A 26,083-nucleotide genomic window follows, 5' to 3' on the forward strand; every position below is an offset into this window, starting at 1 on the left:
AGACTAAACAATCCTAAACATGTATGTGCCTGACAACAAAGAATCAAAATATGTGAGGCAAAAACTATTAGAACTGAAAGGAGAAATGGACAAATTCCCTCTTATAATTGGTGACTTCAACATCCCCTGACAGTAATTGGTAGGTCAAGCAGGCAGAAACTCAGTAAGAATGTAGTTGACTTGAAAAACATTGTCAACTTGATGTAATCAATATTTATAGACTACTCCATACAACAACATCAGAATGCATGTTCTTCTCAAGCTCATATGGAACATTCACCAAAATAGACCACATTCTGGGTCATAAAACACATTCCTTAAATTTTAAAGAATAGAAATCATACATGGTATGTTCTAAGAGCACAATAGAATTAAACTAGAAATCAGAAACAGAAAGGTCGCACACTTAAGCATCCAGGTTTGGGTTTCTAATACATTGTTCAAATGAAAAGAAACAAGTCTTCTTGGGGAAATGGCTGACTTTAGGACTGAGAAAGAATAGTCAAGATAAGCCCGGAGCATCTTGCAGTGATAGAAAGTAAGGAAGTGCTAAAACAATACCTCCACCACAATGATGGGATATGGCAAAGGGACACAGGAGCCAACTGAAAGAGCTCCTAATGGCCAAGGCAGGAACAATTTGATAAAATAAGTAAAGTAGTACTGGATTGTAACTCAAAGTATAAAATAAATATCCACGAGGCTGTAGTGACAAAAATAAATAACTGAAAAAGTAAACTAATGGAGAATGGACAAATCTTCCTTGTAGATAATTCCAAATAATTTGTGTATATACTTAACCCTTCAGTATAACTGGTAGTTTCACTTAAAAATTGCACTTAAACTCCTAATTACCAGTACAGATTTCACTTTCCTATCTTCCTCTGCCTGAAATCCTTTAGTCTGGACCCTGTCTCCAACCAAACTATACACCTCTGCATTCATCAAGGGCTGACAGGCAGGGTGGTTGCCTGACGCTAGGCTGGGGATGAGAATTTGAATGTCTGATTGATCCTTATATAGTCATTAAAAAAAAAAATTTAAAAATCCTCCCTGTTTTCAGTTCCAACCTCAACACTGCCTTGAGCCCATAAGGACTATAATCCTACATCTTTCTAGAGTTCTGTGATGACAAGTGGGATTTCTCCTCATTTGCCTTTCCACTCACATTTATATATGATTTTCCTTCTTTCTAGTCATACTTTCTTCCACTTATAGTCATGTGTTGTGATTCAGGGTCACAGATGCCGCCTGTTTTTACCAATGATAGAGTTTTTCTTTCTGTTTTATTCTTACTGTTTTAGATGTGACTTTTGAGAAAAGGGTACATAAATATCTTTACTTTGTTATCTTCAAACTGAAAGTCCACAGTTGGCTTCTTCAGGGTCATTGTTATTTGATGACTTATCTCTTTTGACAACCTCCAAAAGCAGGTTGACTGGCCTGATAGCATTCTACTACAACATTCATCAATAATGAAAATTATCTTCCCAGCGAAGACAATCATTTTGTGATATTTTCAAAGTATTTACATATCCTTAAGGAAAATATGAAGTATTTTACATCTTGCAAATTCTGCTGTCCAGTGAACACACTGTGTAATTTGTTTTAATCCCCTAAGTGTTTGAGTAGAGCATGGTTCTCCTCTAAAATAAACAGATCTCTGCATAAGTTAAAGGGAAATGTGGACCTAGAGTTAGGTGATAATATAAAAAGTTTAAAATGAAGTCAACAATAGGTCAAAATTTACTCCAGGGCATATGAGAGAGAGTGAATCATAGAGGTTTCCATCTAAATCTATGCTTTTCTTAATTAACTTGAAAAACAAAAACTGAATTAGATAAAAGGCATTCAAATACACCTGAATAAGTATACAGTCATCAACATTAATGATGTTCCTGCCTTGTTATTACATGTGAATTATAATTCTTACTAAAATAGAGTCTTTCCTTCTTTCCTTTCTTTCCTCTGCTCTTCCTGCCTATATTCATTCATCATGTATTTATTGCCTGTTATTTTCCAGGCACTGTTCTTTGTTCTGGCAGTCTATCAGTGAATAACATAGATGAAATAATTGGCTTCATGTTGCCTATGTTCAAGAAGGGAGAATAACAATTGTTAACTCTTATGTACTATTTACTGTGAGTCAGCTACGGTTCCTTGTTCTTCATTTACACCAACCTAAGGTTTTGAAATCTTCATTTTCATTTATATCATTATTTCAAGCTGCCAGTAATCTTTTATATGGATATATGTCCAACTCTTAAAGAATGTGTTGGGGGGAGGGTATAGCTCAATGGTAGAGTGTGTGCTTAGCATGCATGAGGTCCTGGGTTCAATCCCCATCGCCTCCGTTAAAAGTAAATTAAAAAAACAAACTACCTCCACCTCCAAAAAATAAAATAAATAAATAAAATTTAAAAACAAAACAAAAACACAAAGAATGTGCTTAATAAAATTTAAAGGGCTTTAGCTTTATATAAATCCTTAAGCTAAATCTTTGTTGTTGAATATTTTTTTCTATCATAAACAAAATTGGAGGGAAAATGCCTGGTTTTCCATTGTTAGGATAAATTCTTAGAAGTAGAATTGTTGGAAAAAGAGTAACTTTTTAAAAGATCTACATACGTATTGCCAAATTATCCTCCAGTAAGGTTTTATTTACCAATGATATACACATATTCCTATATTCTCATAGTCAATTAATCCCAGACATTAATGTTCTTTTTAATCTCTGCCAATCTGAGAGAAAATATAGTACCTCAGGATATGAATTATTTTCATTGGTTTTTCTTGCTAACCAAATATTAACATTTATTGTGGCTTTGCTTTGAGAGATTTATTTTTCACTTATTACCTTGATTCAGTTTTATTTTTTGAGAATTTGTTTATTTTTGCTTGCTTTCTATTATTATTGGAATTTCTTCTCACCTATATAAGCTTACTCTATTTTCTTTTTAAAGGGAGATACAAAAATTTGTAAGGAAGACTTTTGTTGTTGTTGTTGCTGTTTAGAATTGTATAAAACTAAAGCTAACTATTACTTTATCACTTCCTGAAACCTAAATTTTGTCAGATATTTATGTGACCAAAATGACAATATATTATCAATGTTAGTCACCTTATTAGAACATTTCCATGTCAAATTTATTTACTTTACCACTGATTAGTGAATGAGATTCAAAAACACCAGATTCATTATTCCGTAAATAATACAGTTGCCTTGTATAAACTTTTTTTTTTACCTAATTGGAGAACATTTGAAATTAATTAGTTAATTAATAATGAGAATGATTAATGGACCTGTGCCAAATATGTTCATAAAATAATTGTTTTTCCTTGTACTCCCATTCACTTAGAATCATTTATTTCTGGTTTTATCTATTGTGTCAAAATAGGTCGAAAAATCTCCCAATTTCCTTTATGAAATTAATAGCTACATAACATTTCATGTCATTCCTAAACACATTACTAAATATCTTGTGGATTGTTTAAAAACATGGAGACATTATGATAGACTCTCAAATGATAGTAATAATAATAGCAATAAGTAAACTTAAAACATGCCCTTTTTCCAAACAAAAACAATCCAAAAAAACCCCCAAGTTACCTTAAATTTCTAGAAACAGTCCACTTGCTGAGTGAGGCACCTCAGTATGCTATCTAATAGGTTTTTATTTTTATTAAACAATCCTAAACTCTCTGCCTCTGTCTTAGTATCTTGGAGAGAAAGAAAGCAAAGTGAAGTACAGCAAAGCCATGTACCCAGGGTTCTTTGAAAGTCTGCCCTCCCACCCACTGCCTTTTTTCCCATTAGAACTGTGGTGGCCCTTTAAGAGGCACCATTTAAACTCAAGAGTTCTGCCTCCCCCTGTGAGACTCTCAATACTCATTCACCTTTTGTGTGCATACCTCTGGCAGATGCACAGTTTTCAAGATGAATAGTAGCCATTGTAGGACCAGTCACTACCTGTCTTTATCCAATATGAAGTCATCTAATGGACTTAGCTCTTCAGCCACCCAGAGACCTGGCTTCACCTGCTCTGCCCTGGCTGCCTTTTAGTTAGTATCTTTGAAGCTTCCTGGAAAGCCACATCTTATTCAGGGTAAAACACTGAATAAAGCCAATCTGTCCTTAATCAGTGGTGTATCTTTAACAGAAAATTTTCATTCTTTTAGGCATTTCTTTCTTCTCCTAAAGTGAGTAAAATTTGTGACAAGGAAGAAAATTAGTAGCACCTGGAAAAGTCTGTTGATGTCACTTAGAATCACAGAATAACAAAATTTTTATATCTTGATGGCTAATTTGCTTCTTCATGGTTTGACGTGACTTCACAATTAAGTCATAACTTGTCAGCCTACATTTCCACGTGATCTTTGATTTTAACAGCTACGTGCTATTGTGCACTAAAAGAGTAGTTTACATCTCTCACCAACTGAAAACTAAGGACAGGAAGAGTTATTTAAAGATAGTATTTATTTGGTTATTGGAGATTATTACCATGTTTAAATACATAGAGGGGGATGTTTTAATCTAGTCATCTAGAAACAAAATATCTTTAATGGGATAGCTGAATATTGCAGTGATATTTGTAATATTGTTATGGCTTCTCTGTAAGAAAAGAAAATCCCTGCTCTATTGCATTCAATTGGACAGAATTATCATGTCTCATAAAACTGTCAAGTTAATCTGAATCATAGATGTTTGACAGGCAAATAAAGATGAAAATCATTGTTCCAAAAATTGGGGATTATAGATCTCCTACAGAAATATACATGTTCAGTTTAATAGTGATAATCCTTCAATTTAGATGAGCAGCATTATCTGCCTTGATAATATTTTTTAATATCAAGGACAAGATTTTATCTTCCACATCAAAAATACTTTGAGAAATTACTACTTGGGGACCCTATGCACACTGTAAAAGTAAAAGTAATGATCTAACAGGTTTCTTTCTTCTTAGAGATATGAAAGTGGAATTAGAAAGTATGCATTTATAGGTTAAAAATAATCTCTTGAAGCTTATTTTCAATCAAATTTTATAACAAATTCCAACAACTTTGTCTCTCTTAAGGGAATTCATCACTATGGTTATTTCTCCACTAAACCTGTTCTTTTAAATCTCAAAAAAATGGAAGAATGATTCACTACCTTAAGAATGTTTACTGAAGGTGTTTTAGGAAATCTTGACCTTTAAGTGCAGCTTTTATGTGCAGGCCTTGTGACTATTTCACTTCATACATAACAAGAAAAAATGCAAAGAAAAGTAATGAACAAATTTAATCAAGTATGCTACACCGTTATTTTAATCAGATTTTCTAATAGCTTTAGTTTTTATATTTTGAATATAAAATTAAATTGTTTTGTATAGAATGTAATAAGAAAGATCCAGTGTGGGGTCTTATTTCAATGAGGATTAGAATTGCTGAGCCTCTTTTTTCTTTTTTTTTTTTTAAAGAGATTGTTCATTTTTATTTATTCAGCTTAAGGCTAGAACTTCCTGGAAGGAAGGAAGAAAGGTAGGAAGGAAGGGAGGGAGGGAGGGAAGGAGGGAGATCTTTATTCATGTGCTTAGCCAACTTCTATTGCAGGAGTCTATGTGCCACATTTTGTGCTTGAAATCATTCCATATGTGTAAGGTTGTATAGCTAATAATAGGCAGAGCAAGATCCAAAGCACATTCTCCTTACATTACTACCCTGCTTAACTGGAAGCATTAAAAGTTGTCTAGAAATCATATGTCAACAACAGGGAATGGTCAACAAGAACCATAAAAATATTGGGATGACAAAGATAAAGTGCCATGGGAAATGGGCAGAATGATACACTTATTCTACATCTTTTTTTCTTTTTAATAAGAACACTGTATAGTTAAAAAAAACAATTTGTAGTTGCCTTAAGCAATAACTGCAAATATCCATTAATATATTTAATGAAAGATATTATGTTCTTTAATAGAAATGTTGTCATGTTAATATTTTTATCTGAGTTAGTTTAAGGGAATGAATCAAGCACATGGTCTCTGAACCTGTCAAATTCCAAAATTTTGGAGGCATAGTTTAATCAATGCAGCAATTTTTAAAAATTTTATATTATTGTGATAAGAATACCTAAAATGGGATTCAACCTCCTAAGACATTTTTAGGTATACAAAACAGTATTTTTAACTATAGGCATGATGCTGTGCAACAGATCTTTAGAACTTACTCATCTTGCATAATTGAGACTTTATATGCTTGATTAGCAGCTCCTCATTTTCCACTTCCTCCAGCCCTAGGCATCTACCACTCTACTCTCTGATTCTATAAGTTTGACTCTTTTAGATAATTCATATAAGTGAAGTTATACAGTATTTATCCTTCTGTGACTGACTTATTTCACTTAGCATAATGACTTCAAGGTTCATTCACGTTGTTGCATATTTCAGAATTTCCTTCTTTTTAAAGGATGAATAATATCACATTATATATATATAATATATATTATATATATATGGCACATTTTCTTCATCCATTCATCTATAGGTAGACACTTATATTGTTTCCATACCTTGGTGATTGTGAATAGTGTGCAATGAACACCGGAGTGCAGATATCTTTTTGAGATCCTGATTTCAGTTATTTTGGATATATACTCAGAAGTGGGATTGTGGATTGTAGGATCGTTTGATAGTTCTATTTTCAATTTTTGAGAAACTTCCACACTGTTTAACATCGTAGCTGCACCATTTTACATTCCCAGCAATAGTGTTACAAGGATTCCAATTTCTCTACGTCCTCCCTAAAACTGGTTCTGTCTCTCTCTCTCTTCATTTTAGATAATAGCCATCCTAACACCTGTGTGACAATATCTCATTGTGGTTCTGATATGCATTTTTCTGATAATTGGTGACATTGAGCGTGTTTTCTTATACTGGTTGTCCATTTGTATGTCTTCACTGGAGACACGTCTGTTCAAATCTTTAGCTCATTTCTTAACCAGGTTATTTTTGTTTTGTTTTGTTTGTTTTTTGGTAGTGAGTAGTAGTGGTTCTACATATATTTTGAATAGTATCCCTTTATATATATGATTTGCAATTATTTTTCTATCATTCCACAGCTTGACTTTTTTACTCTCTTATTTTCTTTGCCTTCACAGAAGGATTTTACTTTGATGTAGTTCTACTTGTCTATTTTTGCTTTCTTTACCTGTGCTTTTGGTGTCATATTCATGAAATCATTGCTAAGACCAATGTCATGAAGACGTTCCCCCATGTGTACTTCTAGGAGTTCTATAGTTTGAGATCTTAAATTTAAGTATTAAATCTGTGTTGTATTGAATTTGTATATGATATATGATAAACATCCAATTATATTATTTTTGCATGTAAATATCAACTTTTCTCAAGATCATTTGTTGAAAAGACTGTCATTTCCCTGTTGTGTATCCTTGGCACTCTTGTTTAAGATCAGTTTATTGTACATGTGTGGGCTTATTTCTGAGCTTTCTATTCTGTTTCATATGTCTGTTTTTATGATGATACCATACTGTTTTGATTACTGTAGCTTTGTAAACTATTTTGAAATCAAGAAGTGTGAGGTCTCCAGCTTTTCTCTTCTTTTTCAAGATTGTTTTGGCTATTTAGGACCTTATGTGGTTTCATGTGAATTTTATTGTTGTTTTTTCTATTTCTGTATTTTAATTGTAAAATATATATTTAAAATGCAATAACATATTCAGATATCATATCTTTTAAAAAGTATTAAAAGCTTACCAAACATTATTTTAGAAACTATTCTTAAAATAATATAAACATTCATTGTTTTATCCTTTTATAGTTTTGATGACTGCTCTTAAGGACGTAGTCTCATTTGAATCACACAAACATGTTTGATGGAGCTAGCAGGTATCATTACACCTATTTTTTAGATTGTAAATATGACTCAGAAAGTTAAAAAAATTATTTTCAATGTCACACAGCTAGTAATTAATGGATCCAGGCTAGAAACAGGTTTATTGACTCTTAGAGATCTTTTTAAAGAGATATTTCCACAGGCACTTCCCTATATATTTATTTTGAGAGTACAGATAAGCTTGGTTCTATAAGGATAATATTTGTAATGCTATAGATCTTGATCTATAAGAAGCTATCTTAAGAAATTCAATTCAGCATTATTTGGAGATTGCCTGCTATGTGCCTGGCATTTTGCTGTTTCTGGATAAACACATATAGGTGAAGCATTAGCCCTGATCTCAAGAAGCACATGGTAGTAGAGACAGGTGAATACATGATATAATATGATGTAGAAAGATACTCAGTAATTAAGGAGTATACAAGAAACTCAGAAGAGGGAGGAGTCTTCAACTCTCTTTGGATTGAGCTGGCTTCATGGAGGATAGAACATCTGAAGTGGAATTTGAAGAACCTCACTTCCCATTACACATAATATGAAAACAGCAAGTTGTCCAGCTTAATTAAATGAAAACCAAGTCAAATTCAGCTAGCAAACATTTTTTCCCTCTAATTTTCATTCCAAACAGTTCCTTCCTTTATATTCACTATATTTGTTGGTAATAAACTGGTCACCCATTATCTAAAAGAGAAATCAGCCCTACAGACTCTTTCTGACACATTCTTACATAAGTACACTTTGTTCTTTCCTGTGGTCATATCATCTCTCAGCCAAACCATTGAAAAGGTCTTTTGACTGGTCTCCTATATACTACCTCCAGAATAATCTTCCTAAAATGCAAATCTGGTCTGTCACTATGTGGCCAGAAACACTTCAATGATTTCTTGGGCTTCTTGGATAAATGCCAAGTTGGTCTTTATAGTAAATCAATAAATTTTTCTTAATGTGTAGATTTAGAAAGTGTTTAGTTACTGGGGAGTAGCAAGTGAGATGCAGATTTGTGGGAGTACACTGGCATTTAAATTATTAGAGTAGGACCTTGTCAGCCTTGCTCAGCTCACCCCATCCCTACCACCAAACACAGGCAAGGCACTCGATATTTATTTATTAAATATGTCAATGTACTTATACAAATATGATTAATATGCTAGTATTTATAAATAATATATAATAATTAGAAACTCCTTTTTATTGAGTGTAAGTCATCATGTTAGTTGCTTCACATTAGCATTTTCAATACCTTTAAATATTTGCATTGTCTTTAATCCATACATTTATATTAGCCTTAATCTCTGGAATGTTGTCAGAGGATATTATGGTCTCTATTTTATGAGTGCAATAACTGAGACTTAGAAAGGTTAAAAAACTTGCCCAATGCCATGTAGCTGATGAGTGGCAGAACTGAGATTCAAAACGAGGTCTACTTGACTCTAAAATCTGTACTGTTTTCTTTACAACAGTCTGCCTGTTTTTTTCTATCTCTTAAATGTCCCATCTGTCTACCCATATTTATTAAGGTAGCAAATGGTCTTATTTATAAAATTTATCATCCTTATTGCAGAGGAAGTTTTCTGTGTACATATTATTCTCTCCTCCCCTACTTCCCATCCTGAATATATTGGGGCTTTTATTTTAAATGACTGAAAAGATTTTCAAAGGCTTTAGGGAGAAGTGGTAGATTTGGTCACAGTTGTTCTGACTGTACATAACTATTTTAGCTACAAGGATTTTCTAATTGAAATAATCATGCAAGCTCTTATAGAAATTGTCTCCTCAGAGAATTTACTGTATTTACAGTGATTGTATTTTCATAAGTTTTTTAACAGATTAGGAATTTATCTCCACTGAGCATGATGGATTAACTCCATTAGCTTATAATTTTGTATTGGTACACATTAGAAATGTACCTATGCTTGTAATGAATCCTCCCAGTGTTAGATCAAATTCTAACAACACTATATAAACAGAAACTAAAGGGCTGATAGTTTTTCCAGAGAAAAGTTAGGATGTGAACAGGCTGCTCATCATAAACAACTGGGAAATCACATTTTAGTAGTAGGAGTCTTATTACTGTTTTTGTTTTCTATTATTTATTGTTTTGTCTTTTGTTTTAAATTTACATTTTATAACTTTGAGTCTTTATCTTTTAAAAATTGCCTTTTGATTTTTAGCATGTAAGAAGCGTGGAAGTCACTACTCCATCTTAACAAGTAAAGAGCTGAATAAACTGAAAAATCAACACTTTCCTTAAAGAAAAGTCTTTAAGACGTTTTTTGCTCTTCTTAAAGAGAAGTGAGGTTAACAAGGCAAACTGCTGTTCCCCAAATTGAAGAAACAGACAGGAAAAGACAGAGAAGCACAACTTGCTGAAGCAGAAACCCATGAAACTTCCATGGGGACCAGAGTTGGGTCAGGAAAACCTAAACTGTAATTGACAAGTGGTTAAAGGCTCAGTGTTGACGAGTCTGAGAGTTAAAACTCTAGGGGACCTAGTCAGAGAGAAGCTCCACATTTTTGCGAGTTTTACCTCTAGGAGCTTAGCCTGATTCAATATCAATTAAAATAGAACTGCCCTATGATCCAGCAAATCCACTTCTGAGTATATATCTGAAGGAAATTAAATCACCATCTTGAAGAGATAACTGTACCCTCATGTTCATTGCAGCATTGTTTACAATAGCCAAGCATGGAAGCAACCTAAGTGTTTGTTGATGGATGAATGGATAAGAAAATGTTACAGATATTATATAACTCTCACTACACACAAAAAATGGTACCTATGTGAGGTGATGGATGTGTTAATACCTTATTGTGGTAATTGTTGCAAAATATGTCCATATCAAATTAGCACATTGTAAATCTTAAACTTACACAGTATTGTCTATTGTCAGTTATATTCAATACAGCCAGAAAAATTAAAAATTGAGTTACCTAAGTGTGTGTTCTTAGGTCTATTTGAAATGCTGTTTCCTTAAGTTCTCTGATAGCACAAGTGCATAACATTTCTCCTACCACTTGGCTCACTCTTTCCCAACCATCTTTAAGACTTCTTTTCCCTTTACTTACCTCTTTAATATTGGAACTCCTTAGCATTTTGTCCACTATCCATGTCTTCTTATTCTGTAGTCTGATCTTAGGTACTTGCATCTACCACTTAATTCTAAGATTTATCTATATTATGGCCTTGAACTCTGGGACTATGTATTCAAATTTTTGTCAGATATTATCACCTAGGTGACCACATACACTAAAAATATAGTATGTTAAAAGATGAAATCTTTGTATTTGCCTCTCCCAACTTCAGTTTTTTCTGCATTGTTCCCCTTCTTAAAGCATAATCCCACTCAGCTGCCCAGACTAGCAACTTAGATGTTATCCTTAGTTCTCCATCTTTGTTCATCTTGATTGCATCTCTTACACATCTTGAATTCATCTATTTCTCTACACGCTCACTTCCAGTGTCCTAGTTCAGACAATCTTAAACTCCAGCCTCAATTACTACTGATGATTCTAACTCATCTCTTCCCTCTTAGCTCATTCTCTGTATTACAGCTGTAATTATCTTCCTAAAATGTAAATATGCTCATTTCATTCCTAAGCTTGAATTCATTGGCCATTCTCTATTACCTGTAAGATAATATCCAAACTCTTTTAACACAGTTTAAATATCCCTTCCTCCCTTGGACCATGCATACTTCTTTAGGCTTATCCCCATCACTTCCCTCCCTAACCATATGTTCCAACAGTATTATTTTCATTAAAAAGATTGCCTCAGTTAGGACTGTCTCTTTCAAGTCTCTTGACTATCCAAGTCTGGCTTAGGTGATAGGTTCCTCCATAAAACACTGTTACCTCCTTCTTTGTGGCATTTATCATATTCAATTTTAATTCACTATTCACCTGTGTGCATCCTTACTTGGCTACACAGTTTCTGTGGTGGAGTGCCGATTGTCTGCTGTGCTCCCCCTTATCATCCCAGAACTTTACATAGAGAGGGGGCAATACACATGAATGTATGAATGAATGAATGAATGAATGAACTGATTTTGAAGAGTTTCCATAAAGCTGCAGGGGGAGGGGAGAACTTAGCAGAAGAGGAAATATCATTCATTTAACACAAATCATTATGCTCAATGTTTTTAAATGTATTAATACCTCAAAGTTCTTAAAAATTAAAAACAGGTATGATCAAACTAATGTTCAGAAAAAGTATGTAACTTATTCAAGATTACATACATAGCTATCAACAGAACTGGGATCTGAACTCAAAAAGTTATAGTGTTTTCTACTCTACATTATTTGTTTTATTCATGCCAGAAACTTAGGAAATAATTAAGGAGAAGTGGGAGGCACTATGAATTTCTTTGGTAGGAATCCATGAATTATTCTTGGGACATCTCATAATGGTGAATCTATGGTGAGTTGTTGATGTCTCAACACTTTCAGAAGCTCACCTAATACTATTACTTCAGATCCCATGTCAGCAATATGAGACTTGTTTTTATTATTCCACCACTTATGGTCTTATCATTCGGTATGCTGAACTCAGTTCAGAGGTATTTATGAATTTGTCCATTATTGAATCATTGAAGGCTTCTGTCCTAGGGATGTATGAATAAATACAGTGACACCTAGTGAGAGTAAGAGAAAGGTGTTGAAGATGTTGATCACCATCCTGAAAAATCTGATTCAGAATTCTGTGGGGCTAAAGATGAGAAGGGCCCTGCTATACAGTGCTAGTTGCAAATCTTCTTTGACTAAAATAATGAAAGGTCATTCACATAATACACTTGTTATGTGTCAGCCACTGTTCTGTGTGATTTATATTTTTTTAACTCAGCCCTACCAACTATTCAGAGATGAATTCTTCTTCTTCAGTTTTATTTAGGAATTTGAGGCCCAGAGAGTGCCCAAGATCACATAAATAATTAGCTGAGTTGAGATTTGAACCCAGGCAGTCTAGTTCTAGGGGCTCTGATTATAACCATGGTGCTGGGCTTTCGAATGACATTTTAAAGTATCTTTTATGATTCTTTGAATATAAGTTTTATTTTTAGAAGCTGTTGCTGTTTGTCGTTAAACTCTTTGTTTTCACCCTTGCTGAGGATCACCCTTGCTAGGAAAGATCTGCTGTACACTGTATTTCAATTCTCTTGGATAACAGCAAGATACCATTTGTTTCTAAATAAAGACGGTTGAATTTCAAAGCCATTTTGCTTCATTTTATGTCCTATTATTTTTATCATTTTATGTACATGTTTCCATAACCATTGATCAAGATAACCTTAATGGTCCTTCAGCTTGACTAAACTATAAATAGGCTTCTTCCTGACTGTAGGCCCCTAAACTCCTTTTTCTTAGCGCATTTACTTAAAAACCTTTGTAATTGTGTTTTCTCTGCCAGTTTTACAACCTAAGAATATCTTCCTCAAGTATCTGGGAAGCATCTTTTTGAAATGTCATCAGAGGAGACAGAACCCCCATCTCTGAGTCTCTGTTCGAGCCTAACTTTGGTGGGTGTCTTGCTACAAATTCGTAAAACTACCTCCTGTCAAAAAGGTAAGACAATTTTCCTCTCTCCTCTGGTAAAGCCAATGAACAAACACAGGTGGCCTACGATCTCCCTCTCACTGAAGCCTTTAAAAACTCTACTACTCTTTGTGTCAGTGCAGTTGAGTTCAGACTTACATCTGGCTTCTTTCATCTCTTCCAGTAACCTTGAATAAAGTGTTCTTTGCCTGTCTGAATTTTTCTGTTGCAATTTTCGCTTTGGCATCATAACTGTGGGAAAAAACACACAACAAAATCAAGGTTTATATGTAGGCATTAGAGATCAGTGTTTCCTAGATCTTAATTCTTTACAAACATTCAAAACTGCAAGACTTTGGTGAAGAAGATCAAGTTTGTTATTTTATATTTTTTGAAAAAAGAAATTGGGCTTCAAAATACCCTTTGGTAAGCTCTTGTTTAACATCAAATGAAAAAACCTATTCTGGAGAATAAAGTAAATTTCCCCCACTTTTAGTTGTGGGCTCAAGGTATTAAATCTCGTTATAAAATTTGAGGAGGTAAAGGTCTGAAAGTATGGATGTATGTAGCCATATCATTAGGGGCTAGAGGCTGGGGGAATTTTAACTGTAACAATTATACAAACCAACAGAAGTTAAGAAAAAGATATTCAAAAGAGAACACTTGGGTTTAAAAGATAAAAAGTGCTTATTTTAGTCATGTATTTCCTTAGGCAATAACATTTGATCCATCCATTTGTTTGGAAGCAAGAACCGACAGGAGGATGAGACAGATGCCTGGGGGAATTACTATTGTTTATAACCGCCCATGGTCATTTAAATATATTTAATGTAACTAAAAGAAAGAGTTGTCAGCTATTCTGATTGCTACTTTTGTTTTATTAGAAAATTCTCTTGTGGTTTCCATTGAAGATTGACTGGAAATAACTTTACCCTTTTTTTTCCCCTTTGGAAAATTTCAGTTATACTCAGTTATTTATCAAGCATTTTCATAGGGATCTGGGATTTTTTTCCTTCAGAAATAAAAAGGGCAGTATGCTCAAGTAGGACACATTTTATTTTTTCCTCCAATGTGAAAAAAAACCCAACACAATATTTGCATGTTTTTCAAATTGCTTTGTGTGCTTTCTGAAGCAGTGCTAAGCAAATCAGCACATTTATCTAAGGAGGAAATGATATCCTAAAATACACTGAGAAACCTAACTTGTTAAATAGCTTCTAGTGTTCATGAAAGAGCAAAACAAAAACCTACAAAATATAAAAGACCATAAATCAATTAATCAAGTTAATGGCTTCCTTTAGGACATTTGAACAAATTTTGAAAGCACATTTAAGTATAAAAATTAAAAAGTGAATACACCAGGAAGAAAACATATGTCATTTGAGCAGAATAGTTAACTTATTTTGGGAGGAACAAAAATAAGAATAAATTCAACCCATCATATTTGATAAAATATTTTTCATGTATCTGCTCTCAGGGGGTAAATATTAAGTGAAACTGTATTTGCTCATAATCCCCATCAACTCCAAAAACAGGTACTAATTGGCTTAATTTTTTTAACCCAGGAATAGCCCCTTTTCAAGTTATATTGTGAAAGCTGTGTAAAATGTAGTTTAAAATGCGATATATGAGCACCATGAGGTGGCGACTTTTGACCAATCATTTTGTGTCTTATTTCTGGAATTGCTAACTCTGTATAGAGAACATACTTCTTTTGTTAATTTTGGTAGCATACCACAGGGACTTTAATCATTAATTCAAAGGAGGCACTTCCTGTGGAAAAATAAGCTTCTTCTAGAGAAAGTCCTTACAATCCTCCAAGCGTTTTGGATGTGGGCACTTACTAGAGCTTCTGGCTGAAAGTGGCACTCGGGAGTGATTCTCTGCCAGAGCCACCCCTGCCTGCAGGGTTAGATCGAAAGCGTCAACATCAACAGATTTCTCTTCATGCTCACTGTTTGACAGTTTAGAATAGAAATATCTGCCAGCTGTTCCATTTCCTACCTTCCTTGATTTTGGTAAGGTGACAAACGTAACAGATTTATCAACATTTTTTTTTGTATAGCTTAAATGTCAGAGTCAGCTTTCCAAATACAACCTCCAAAAACCCCTCTTCCAAAAAAAAAAAAAAAAAAAAAAAGACCAAAAAACCCTAGCTTTTAAAAAATGTCAGGATTTCAAGCACACTGCACCTAATTTTTTAATAATGAAACTACCCACACAATTAAACATAAACATAAGCTGCTTTTCCTTTTGGATGACTACAAGAGGGGAAAATACAATTACAGTGCTTCTTATTAAAATTGTAGAACAATATATGTATCTCCAGAAAAAAAGGAGAAAGAAACAAAGAAAAACACTGCTTTGTAGATGAAATGTAACTTGACAGGGGAAGGGGCCGAGGGGAAAGAGGAAAAGGCATTTATTGACCACTTCACAATTTATTTCCTTTGTGACCTCAAACGTTTCCCACAACCTCTATGGCCTTTCATTTCCTATTTTAAAAGTAAGAATAATACTTGCTATTCCTATCTGAAAGGACTCAAATGAGGAATGATAAAGTTTTGCCTATTGTAAAGCACTGGTCAAGTGTAAAAGATTACTTCTTTTTGAACTCATTGAAGCTGTAATTTATAAAATAATCATTAAGAGTTCAACAATATTTTTACAGGGAAGGGTATAGCTCAAGTGATAGAGCACATGCTTAGCATGCACAAGGTCCTGGATTCAATCCCCAGTACCTCCTCTAAAAGTAAATGAATAAACCTAATTACCTCCCCCCTCAAAAAAAAAAAAAAAAAAGAGTTCAACAATATTTTTCACTCTTTCACATACTTAACCTGGATTGTGGAATTTAGTTTAGTCCAACAGAATCTTGATTTGGAACTCTTGGGAGGGTCTAAGTGATTTTTGCTCATTGTAATAGGTCTCTGGTTACACTGCCTAACTCACCACCCTCCCCTAGTCTTTTCCCTATTCTTTCTCTTCCTGGCCAACTCTCCTGCAAGCACTGACAAAGTGCCAGACACCAAGGACCTTCTGTGTTTCCATCTAGGAATGCAGTGGAGAGATCTGAGTTAGTGTCTGGCTGGGCCAGTACCAAAGGATGGAGAATGGTGGGAAAGGAGGGAGATAATGAAATCTTTTAGTGACTCTACATTGGGTCTTGCTTCTTCTTGACAATGGAAAATTGACTTCTGCAAGCGACCCCAGCATATGTGAGAACAACCAGTTCTCTGGATAGCTTCACATGCTTTGTAGCTATTATTTATTCTTAGAATATGCCTGAATGAGATCTGGAATGCTATGAATGCTGGATTTTGATTCAGAAGTCATGTGCAGGCTGGATCCCCTGTTCCTCTAAATCCTTAGTTGGAAGCTTTCTTTGTGAGGGTGCTGTTTGGGTTGTGGGTGTGGGTGGTAGCTTGTAGCTTCTCTCGCATGTTGAGAAAACCTCTCTGGAAAATGCAAGGAGGTCTCCACATTGTATGGGAAATGTGGTCAAGTCTAATGTGTCAGGGAAGTTGCCACTCTTTGCTCCAGTCACCATGACTGCCCAGGTGGCTCTGCCCCTTTATCTCTACCCTGTCTAGACCAGACAGTGCATACCTTAAAACCAAAAAGACAAATCCAATATGTGTTTAGAAGAGGGCAGTGAGTCACAGAATGATGCTAGGAGAGGAATGGTTGGATCATTGTGTCATTGTCTCCTGATCTGTATTATTTCCAGCCCCAGACATATGATTATGGTGAATTATGGTGAGAGTGACCAGATGGAGGTGACCCCATTGCCTCTAGGAGACTTGATTATCTATTTTCCAGAAGCACAATAGCAACTCTTTTCTCACTAAGAGAAGCCATTACAAATCTAAAAGACAATTCTCCCTTTAGTTTTCAGGAATCTTCTCTATAGAGGATCCCTGCATTCAGATGATGTTCAAAAAGCCGGGGACAATAATCCAGAGAGACAAATTCAATCATCTTAATGATCCCTGAATTATTTCAATTATCTAACCAACCGCTCAAATAAGACAGTGCTTCAAAGAGGTACAGACACATTAATCAGACATCCCAGCATGATAGCATTAGGATAGACTTTAGTCAAAAGTCTTCTAAAACAAGTAGTAATCTCTTAAAATAGCACTGTTGGCAAAAAGTTATCTGGATTTGACACCCACAACCGCAGGGAGTGCACACGCTCTTGAGCTTTTGGTGTAGGAGAAAGCACTCCGCTTTGGGGTAAAAAGAGATGGGTTTCAACTCTGCCCTTTAGTACTCTACTAACTGTGTGAAAGTAGGCTAGATAGTTTACCTTTGGCGTCCTGGTATATTTGTAATGGAAGATGAAATATCTTTTTCACTCCAGTCATCTGAGCATGAAATGAGACAATGTGAATAAAGCATCAAAGAACATGCTTAATAATTGGTAGTTTTCTTCCTGGCCTTTTCATGGCTGGAATCTGCCTTCTGTCTTTAAGCACTGCCACAAATTATGTAACCTCTAGAAAAGTGCTGTGCCTCTCTGGGCCTTAATTCTTCACATGTAAAATGAGAAACTTGGACTGATTGATTCAAAGGTCCCTCCAAGGACATTTTTCACTAAAATATGAAACATCATGGTAGATTTCTGAAGACATTACCTTCACTTTTGTTCCCTTATAGCCATCTGTTATCATAGGCTTGGCTGGGCTAGGCATAATTACTTTTTCCCTATGGAGTCAAGAAACAAACTAAATGGCAGTGTCCTTGAATAATTTATTTGACTCCTAGAATTAGTACATTATCATTGTTGCTGTGGAAGAAGTAATTTACATTTTGAAAGGGTATTTTACTTCTTTTATCTCTGAATGTATTTTAATCCTTCTACTACTTAGGAGACATGACTCCATTATTTTATGTCAATACTTCCCATATCCTGTGATTTGGGTGGGGTCAGTTATATCTTCAATGTCTGATGAGGTTAATGTACTGGGATTCTGAGTGCCTACATTTAGTTAATGAATTTGAAGCAGAGTCTCAGGAGCTTGCATACCGACCAGTACCTTATCAGCCCCTAAGCTTTTGTTTGCTTTCTGTTGTATGATCTGTGGAATAATAGTTTATATACACATAGAGTATAACAATGAAGAGTAGGTGTCAGATTTGGAAATATGTAGCTCTGCGGAAAGATATGTATTCTGTGATCAGCCATAGATTCATATCCAGACTTTATCAATTATCAGCACTTGACTTCGGCTACTCACTAGATATATCTGAATTTCAGTTTCTTTTTGTATAAAATGATATTAGATGAGAAGCTATTTGTTAAATAATATTATTTTTATTATTGTTATTTATAGAGGAAGGCAAATATTATATGATATCACTTATATGTGGAATCTATAAAAAAGACAAATGAACTTATTTATAAAACAGAAACAGACTCACAGACACAGAAAACAAATTTATGGTTACCAAAGGGTAGATGAAGGGCAAGAGGTAAGGATTAGGAGTTTGGGATTAACAAACTACTATACATAAAATAAATAAGCAACAGGATTTACTGTCTAGCACAGGGAACTTTATTCAATATCTTATAATAACCTATAATGAAAAAGAATCTGGGAAAAAATATATATAACTGGATCAGTTTGCTGTACACTGAAACTAACACAACATTGTAAATCAACTGTACTTCAAATTAAAAAAAAGTTACTTGTGAAAGTAGCTTTTAAATATTTCTCTATACCAATGCAATATATTATTTTAATTAGTAAGATTATTTGATTGTTATCTGTCAACTCCTGGGAACATTAGCTTAGAGAAAGTTATAAGGCAAGAGATGGTGAATAAGACATGTATGTTATAGAGTCATTGTAAATGAACATCAGTAGCTGAAAGTTGTTAGGATAAATGCCCTGGAGTTAGTAAAGAAATGGTAAAGAGAGCACAACACAGAATAAGAGGAAGCTCTGAAAATGAGTATGAGAAACTCATTTTTAACTTTTGAATCCCTAATAATAGTAAATATATATGGTCAATATGGTTATTTACCAATATTTTGGTTGTCCTCATTCCAGAAACACTGTAGTGTTGCACTTCTTTGCTTTTTTGAAAGCAGATGTGGCTTGTGTCTTGCTTTAGCTAATGAAGTGTTATGATTATGATATGCATTTATGTCCCAGATCATTTTCACTCCCTCAGCCTACCTATGAAAGTCAGGAAAAATGAGCAAGGAACAAATGTGTGTTACCTTACAATATTTTATGGATATTTGTTAGTTCAACATAACCTAGATTCTCCTGGCATGCAGAATAAATTACTTCACTGAACTCATCCAGAACCTCTGCCCTCTCATTTAAGTGAGGAGCCAAAAGCAAGGGTTGGGGTAGATATTAATCTGGGGGAGTATCAGGAGTGTGAGCATGAGAGACAATTGCGCTCTGCAGAGAAAGGGCTGGTTCAGGGGCCAGTGCTGTGCTGCACTCAGCAGTGAAAGGTCAGTGAATGGCCCAGGTTCTGCCCACTGCCCAGTGACCACTCCTGTTTCCATTGATCCATTTCTATCCCATTACAGGTGTACAAGGCTAGTCCTTATACATTCATGTTAATGTGCTCAAGAAGAACCTCATAACCTTTTGAAGACTACACTTATTACATAGCTAGGTAAATATTAAGGAACACAGAAATTATGCTTAGGTGTTTTCACTTTCGTTAGATAAGGAAGATCATACCAGCAACACCCACAAGAGAGAAAGTGGTAGCTTTCATTGATTACCTCCTTATGTATATACTTTAAGACCTTTCCATCCTAGACTATCTTACCTCACTATCTTTCCAGTCTCATCTTATGCAATCCTCACTTTTTTTCCCTTTTTTAAAAAAAACTTTTCTTCACCCAGTGAACTCGAGTGAATCCTTCTAATATTAGCTTAGTTCTCACTTTTCAGATGCCTTCCTTGACCTAAAGACATCAAATAATCATATTATTTACTCTCATAATTGTATGCATTTTTCCTTTGCAGCACTTACCATGATTGTTATTTTTATCTTAGTTGTGTAACTGCCTGATTAGTGACTCTCTCTCATCCTATAAGCTATGTAGGGGGAGGAGGCTTTCCTCTGTGTTTAATCAGCTTTGCCTACTCTGACACTATTATAGTGCTTCACATGTGGGTGCCTTCAACAGATGTTTGTTAAATGAATAATGAATGTAAGTCATGTAATGGTCATCTAACTACTTGTCTTTTTCAACCATTCAAAAGCCCATGAGATAAGCAGCTGTGTATTCATTTTTAAAATGAGGATTGGTTAAAGGATTTGCTCCAAATCAAACACTTCAAGATGGTGGAGCCAGACTTTGAGTTCGTGTTTATATGACTTCAAAGCCTGTGGTCTCTCCATTACATGCCTCTGCTTCACCAGAGACTAAAAGAAGTGCTTTAATTTTGAGGGAGTTAATAATGCATGGGGTCTGAATTGAATATAATTTTTTGCTGCTCTGCACTAGAAGAATTTTTTATTATCCAGCTGTAGCTTTGTGCCTTCATCTCCTATCAAGAAGAGGTAATTATCTTCATTAGCAGGCAACCCCTTTACTCCCATATAACTTTGATGGAGTTGATAAAACTCTATTTTCTTTGCTTCTTGCTCCCTGTGTGAACCACTATCTTCAAAAGCTGTCAAAGTTTGCAACCAGATGGCCAGCTATTATTCACTCTTTAAGTTCCTCTGCAGCAATGCATCATCAGGTCCATCAGCAAATAGTAACATATGAAAACATATTGTCTCATCTTTAGTATCTCCAAATGTCACTTTCACATTTGTTATTCCACTCTTGTTCCTAATTAAAGAAAGCTCATTTCCAATTCTCCTGACTGATATGTACCATTTTAATAATGCCCTTTATGTTTATCCTATTCATCATTGTCTTATTAACGCAGTTGTTTTCAAACACAATGTTAACTAACAAAGTCCTTTCTTGACTTTTCTTCAAGGCTGTGGTTATTTCTGTTTGGCATCCTCTTCTATCTAATGCAGTGATACCACCCTGGACTGATATACAGTGACATCTGCCATCTGAAACTTGATGGGCCTTTTTACCTTTTTAAGCTCTTTATCACACTTTATCCCTCTACTTCTGCTGCCAGTCTGAGTTGTATATTTCCTGCAGCTCCCAGTCACTGTCCCCTTTTCCATCTTAACTTCCCTGCCTGTTTATCTCACATACTCAGCCTGCCCCACTCTTTGCTTAGGTTCGCTGAGGTCTAATACCTCTCGTGTCACTCATTTTGCTCTCATATTCATTGAGCTTCTTAAGAAGATCAGCTCGTCTCTATGATTTAATATCAAGTTCTTAATTTTATACCTAAAAGATAATATTCAAAGAAAATCGATCTTACCTTCTCTGCTCTGTGTTTGAAAGGCATTTGATCCTATCACAGTAACATCTATTTGCATTTTGAATTTATTGCCACTTAAAGTAAATTAAAATTTTGTCTTAGCTTATAATCAGATTACAGTAGCAGCATGAATCCACCTGACTTTAAAAAATCTGGGGAGAGCCATTTGCTTGAATAATAGGTCAACTCAAATAATATCATTTTGAATGTATATTGTAGTGCTGGTACCTGTATTTCTGTGATAATGACACTGCTTCTAAAAATTAAAAGATTTGACCATGAGAAAAATTCCTTTAATAGGAACGTTAAATTCTGGGTAGTATGTAGCTTTTCTTTAAAGAGTGGATGGTAAGAAATAGGACGTATTTGCTTTCAGTCCTCAGAAAACGGGACGAGAGGTGAAGGACTGAGTGTCAGGGTGGCCCTTATTATCACTCCTCTGGGCTTGTATTGTTTATGGGGCAGTCAGTGTCACAATATGGGACATTCAAAAATTTGGTAACAATGTCCTATTAAAGTCACAGAAATTAACTTGATTTAAATGCCAAACAGAATTTGTTTCTTTTCTAGGGATAAAATCAGGTCAAAATGGATTCAAATTAGGGCCACTGAAAATGAGAAGATAGACCTAAATATATTTTACCTCTCATTTCTTTGCAAAATATTAGTGGAAAGCTCATTTCTATGAAAAATAAGTATATTTTCTATGGATACTGGTGAAATAAAACTAGAAGGCACTGATGAACTCAAGTAGAGGTGAGATGATCTTGTTAAATACAACTTTGGTCAATACAGATTTAGCAGAATAATATTTACTTTTGGACTTTTTAAGTGGAAAGTAGTAGCATATGTAATTATACTAATAAAGTATTTAATATAAGAACATAGCCTCACTGTTTTCTATATTGGTTAGTTCAAGCTGAAATTTGATCATGGGTGCAAACCAAATGTGAGTTCCACAATTTTAAAATTGGACAGTGATAAAATAGAGAATACAAAAAACGATGGCCAGGATGGCATAGAATTTGGAAAGCATGTTATGACTATTTATTCATTCATGTGATAAATTTATCTGGCTCCCTGCCAGATACTGGAGATACAAGGAGTAATATGACAAACATAGCTCCTACCTTATAGAAGAAATGAGAAGACAGAGAATTGAAAATCACAATGAGATGATTAATGATATGGGAGAGAAAGCAGAGAATATGAGGAGAACATATAGAAAGGAGCTTAATCAAATTTAGGATCAGAAGAGATGGTGTATGAAAGGACGAAAGAATGAAAGAAAAGGCATGAATTATTCTCTGCAGAAGGCTTAGCAGATCAGAGAAAGCATAGTGCTGGGAGGAACTGAAAGTAAGTCAAGAAGTTTGGTGGGTAATTTCAAGGGAGATGAAGAAGGAAAATAAAGCAGAAAGTGTAGTGGGGCCAGATCCTGAGAGATCTGTAAGCCAGGCACCGGGGCTTGCATTTAATACTAGGAACAATGGGATGGGCCTTGGCACTCAACTCCAGTGAGTAATGCTTACATTGTAGTCTAACTGTTCTAACTAAATAACAACCTACAGAGCGGTGTAGTGGGTAGCCTGTGCTGCAGTGGCCCCAGATGGAAGGTCCTTTCATTGCAGCAAGTGAAAGAGTGATATAATTAGGTTTGGGTTTATAATTGTATGAGAACACGCTGGCTGTTATATGGAATGTAGGCTGCAGGATATATTTATTTATTCACTCATAAATAGATCTTTATTATATAGATATTATGTGCCTGAAACTGGTCTACTTACTATGGGGTTCAACAATTAGTAAGATAGTCAAGGGCCCTTTAATTGTGGAGCTTCTATTCTAGTATGAGGGAGATAGAAAAAAATAATTTATTGCTAAGTTAACACAATTTTAAATGCTGATGAGTGTTATGGACAAAAGGAGATACCATTTGAATTTAGATTTGAAAGATTCAAAGGAGTCAGCCATGTAAATATCTGGGGGCACAGGACATTGGGAATAGCAAGCATGAAGCCTTAGGCAGGAATGGGTATTTGGGGATCAAGGAACAAAAAGAAGATGAGTGTGAGTAGAGTGCAGTATGTGATAGAGAAAGTGAAACAAGGGGAATTCAGAGAGGTAGGCTGGGCTCCAACCACATAGGGACTTGTAGGGTTGGTTGAAAGGACTAGGTATATGCATATGTGCAAGAGAAAGCAAACTGAAAACAGAATGAATATGTTCGAATATGTGGTGATAATTCACTTTAAGAGGGAGTTAAAACTAATTTTATGTTGCTACACTCAAACAAATTAGATATAATGTATGATTGTTCAAAGAGGGAAGATTTTGGTTCCACAAACTGTCCAAGCATGACCAGAGCCGCCTGTCACTTGAGAATGCATGCAGGGTCAGTAGAAGGAACTTCTGCTCTGTGTGAAAGGCAGGGCTGGTTTGCCTTTAAAGTCTCTTTCCATGTAATGCTTTTAGTTCATTTGGGGAAAATAAGGTGCACAGAGTTTTCCTAAATTTAACATCGGAGCTTTTGTCAACTATGGTTATTGCATGTAGTTACAGCACGCAGAGGAGGGGATAATGAGGAGGGCCACTGTTTCTGTCGTTCTGAATCCCGTTTTTTAAACACATGGGCTGTAGGGTTTGCTTTATGATTGCCTACAGGTAACATCATTCTGTATCGTCTTCATAGGCCAGAGACAGAAAAATGTAGTATTTTCCTGCAAATACAATTTTAAATAAGATAATCACTCCTTAAAACAGAAAAAAAAAAAACATTTTCCACATTCTCAATTAAAAGTACTAATCAGTTTTCTTTTCTTTTTCCTTTCTTTTTTTTGAACTTAAGCTTGTATAGTTTTTAATCTATTTTTCCAGATTATACACAAAGTCTTTATACTTGTTAACATTTTTAAGAGGGGGCATCATAATATTTCTAAGATTACATTTATTATTCAGCTAGCAAATTATTTGTTTAGTTAGAGTTATATAGAATACACAGTTATATAGAATATAGAGTTATATAGTCATAAGTTATAGAGGAGTTATAGAATTATGTAGAGTTATATATATATGTTTGAGGTTGTTCCATGGTTTGGCTCTAGGTGACTATTTCAAGCAATGGATGTAAAGGGGGACAGATTAGCTCACACATACTGTATCCTCGTGAGCAAACATCAATATCTTTCCACTGGTCTTAGGATAAAGACAGTAGTTTTCTTCTTGGTTTGAACAAACCTATCTGCCTTTGACGCCACTGCCTCTCTAGCATCTTCTCACATAAAGTAGAGAAAAAAAAATCAATTCTAAACTAGTTGAATTACTTATTTTCCTAAAATGTATACACTAATATATTTACTTTAAACTTTTGGTAAGACTTTTCTAAAATATAAAAATTCAAACATTTAAGTATCTTAGTGTACCTTGTTGTCTCAGTGCCGACGATGTTGGAGGTGGACCCGTCTTAATCTCCTTTGATTACAGAAACTTCAGGATCCTGAGGAGTGGGGCGGTGGGGGGAGTGGCATTCATAGACAGGTTCCCTTGTCCTGAAGGTTTTAAAAGGGACTCTTGTTAATACTTTAATACAGTGTTGTGAAAAGTTATGCTTCTCCCACTTAAAATACTGTCTTATATAAAGTGGCACTTATATAGGAAACATTGCATTTTGACGAGCTGCAAAAATAGTTCCTTTAGAAGGAATAAGGTTCATAAGAACTTGCAGAATTTCTTTAGGACTGATGGATTGCTTTTAATCATTTTAGTTTTCTGCTTTTGTGAGTCCTACTGCTCCATTTTTCAGAATTCATTTAGTTTTACATTAGCCTGTGTCCATTTAGTGTAAGATGAGGATAACATTCCTTTGCCAGATCATCAACTTTTAAAGGTTTCATCTTCACTAATAAAACAGAGTTGAAGATTATGTCTATTCATTCGCCCAATAATTGGAGCAAAAACTGAACTTTTCTCTATGCTTTTTAAAAAGATGTTTTGAGTGGGGCTGCAATATTACATTAGAATTATAAACAACGGCCTGGTGGTGAAGCACATTTTGTGTTTCCTTTTGTGGGCTGACTGCTCAGGAGAACCTCTCCATACCTAAGTGAAATTTTGCTGTTAAGTTTACAAAGTTAATCTTGTGTATTGAACTATTTTAAGGAAGCTCCCTGGTTTACAAATTAACAAAAACAAACAAATAAAACCTGAAACACCAAAGAAAACACTTGAACCCAATCCATTTTATGGACATAAGCAATGGCTAATGTATAAGATTTAAATGT

At 34.8% G+C, this 26,083-nt stretch overlaps 1 protein-coding gene across 1 annotated transcript in view; it reads left to right on the plus strand.

The window, feature by feature from the left end:
• Nucleotides 1-26,083, plus strand: part of LOC102513647 (UPF0462 protein C4orf33 homolog) — a 577,478-nt gene that overhangs the window by 446,863 nt on the left and 104,532 nt on the right. Inside the window, exon 7 of the transcript XR_004313736.1 lies at nt 13,298-13,452. The gene's annotated coding sequence lies outside the window, so the exon portion shown is untranslated. The remainder of the gene's footprint in view (nt 1-13,297; nt 13,453-26,083) is intronic.

The sequence above is a fragment of the Camelus ferus genome, chromosome 2, assembly GCF_009834535.1.
Source record: "Camelus ferus isolate YT-003-E chromosome 2, BCGSAC_Cfer_1.0, whole genome shotgun sequence".
Lineage (NCBI taxonomy): Eukaryota > Metazoa > Chordata > Mammalia > Artiodactyla > Camelidae > Camelus > Camelus ferus.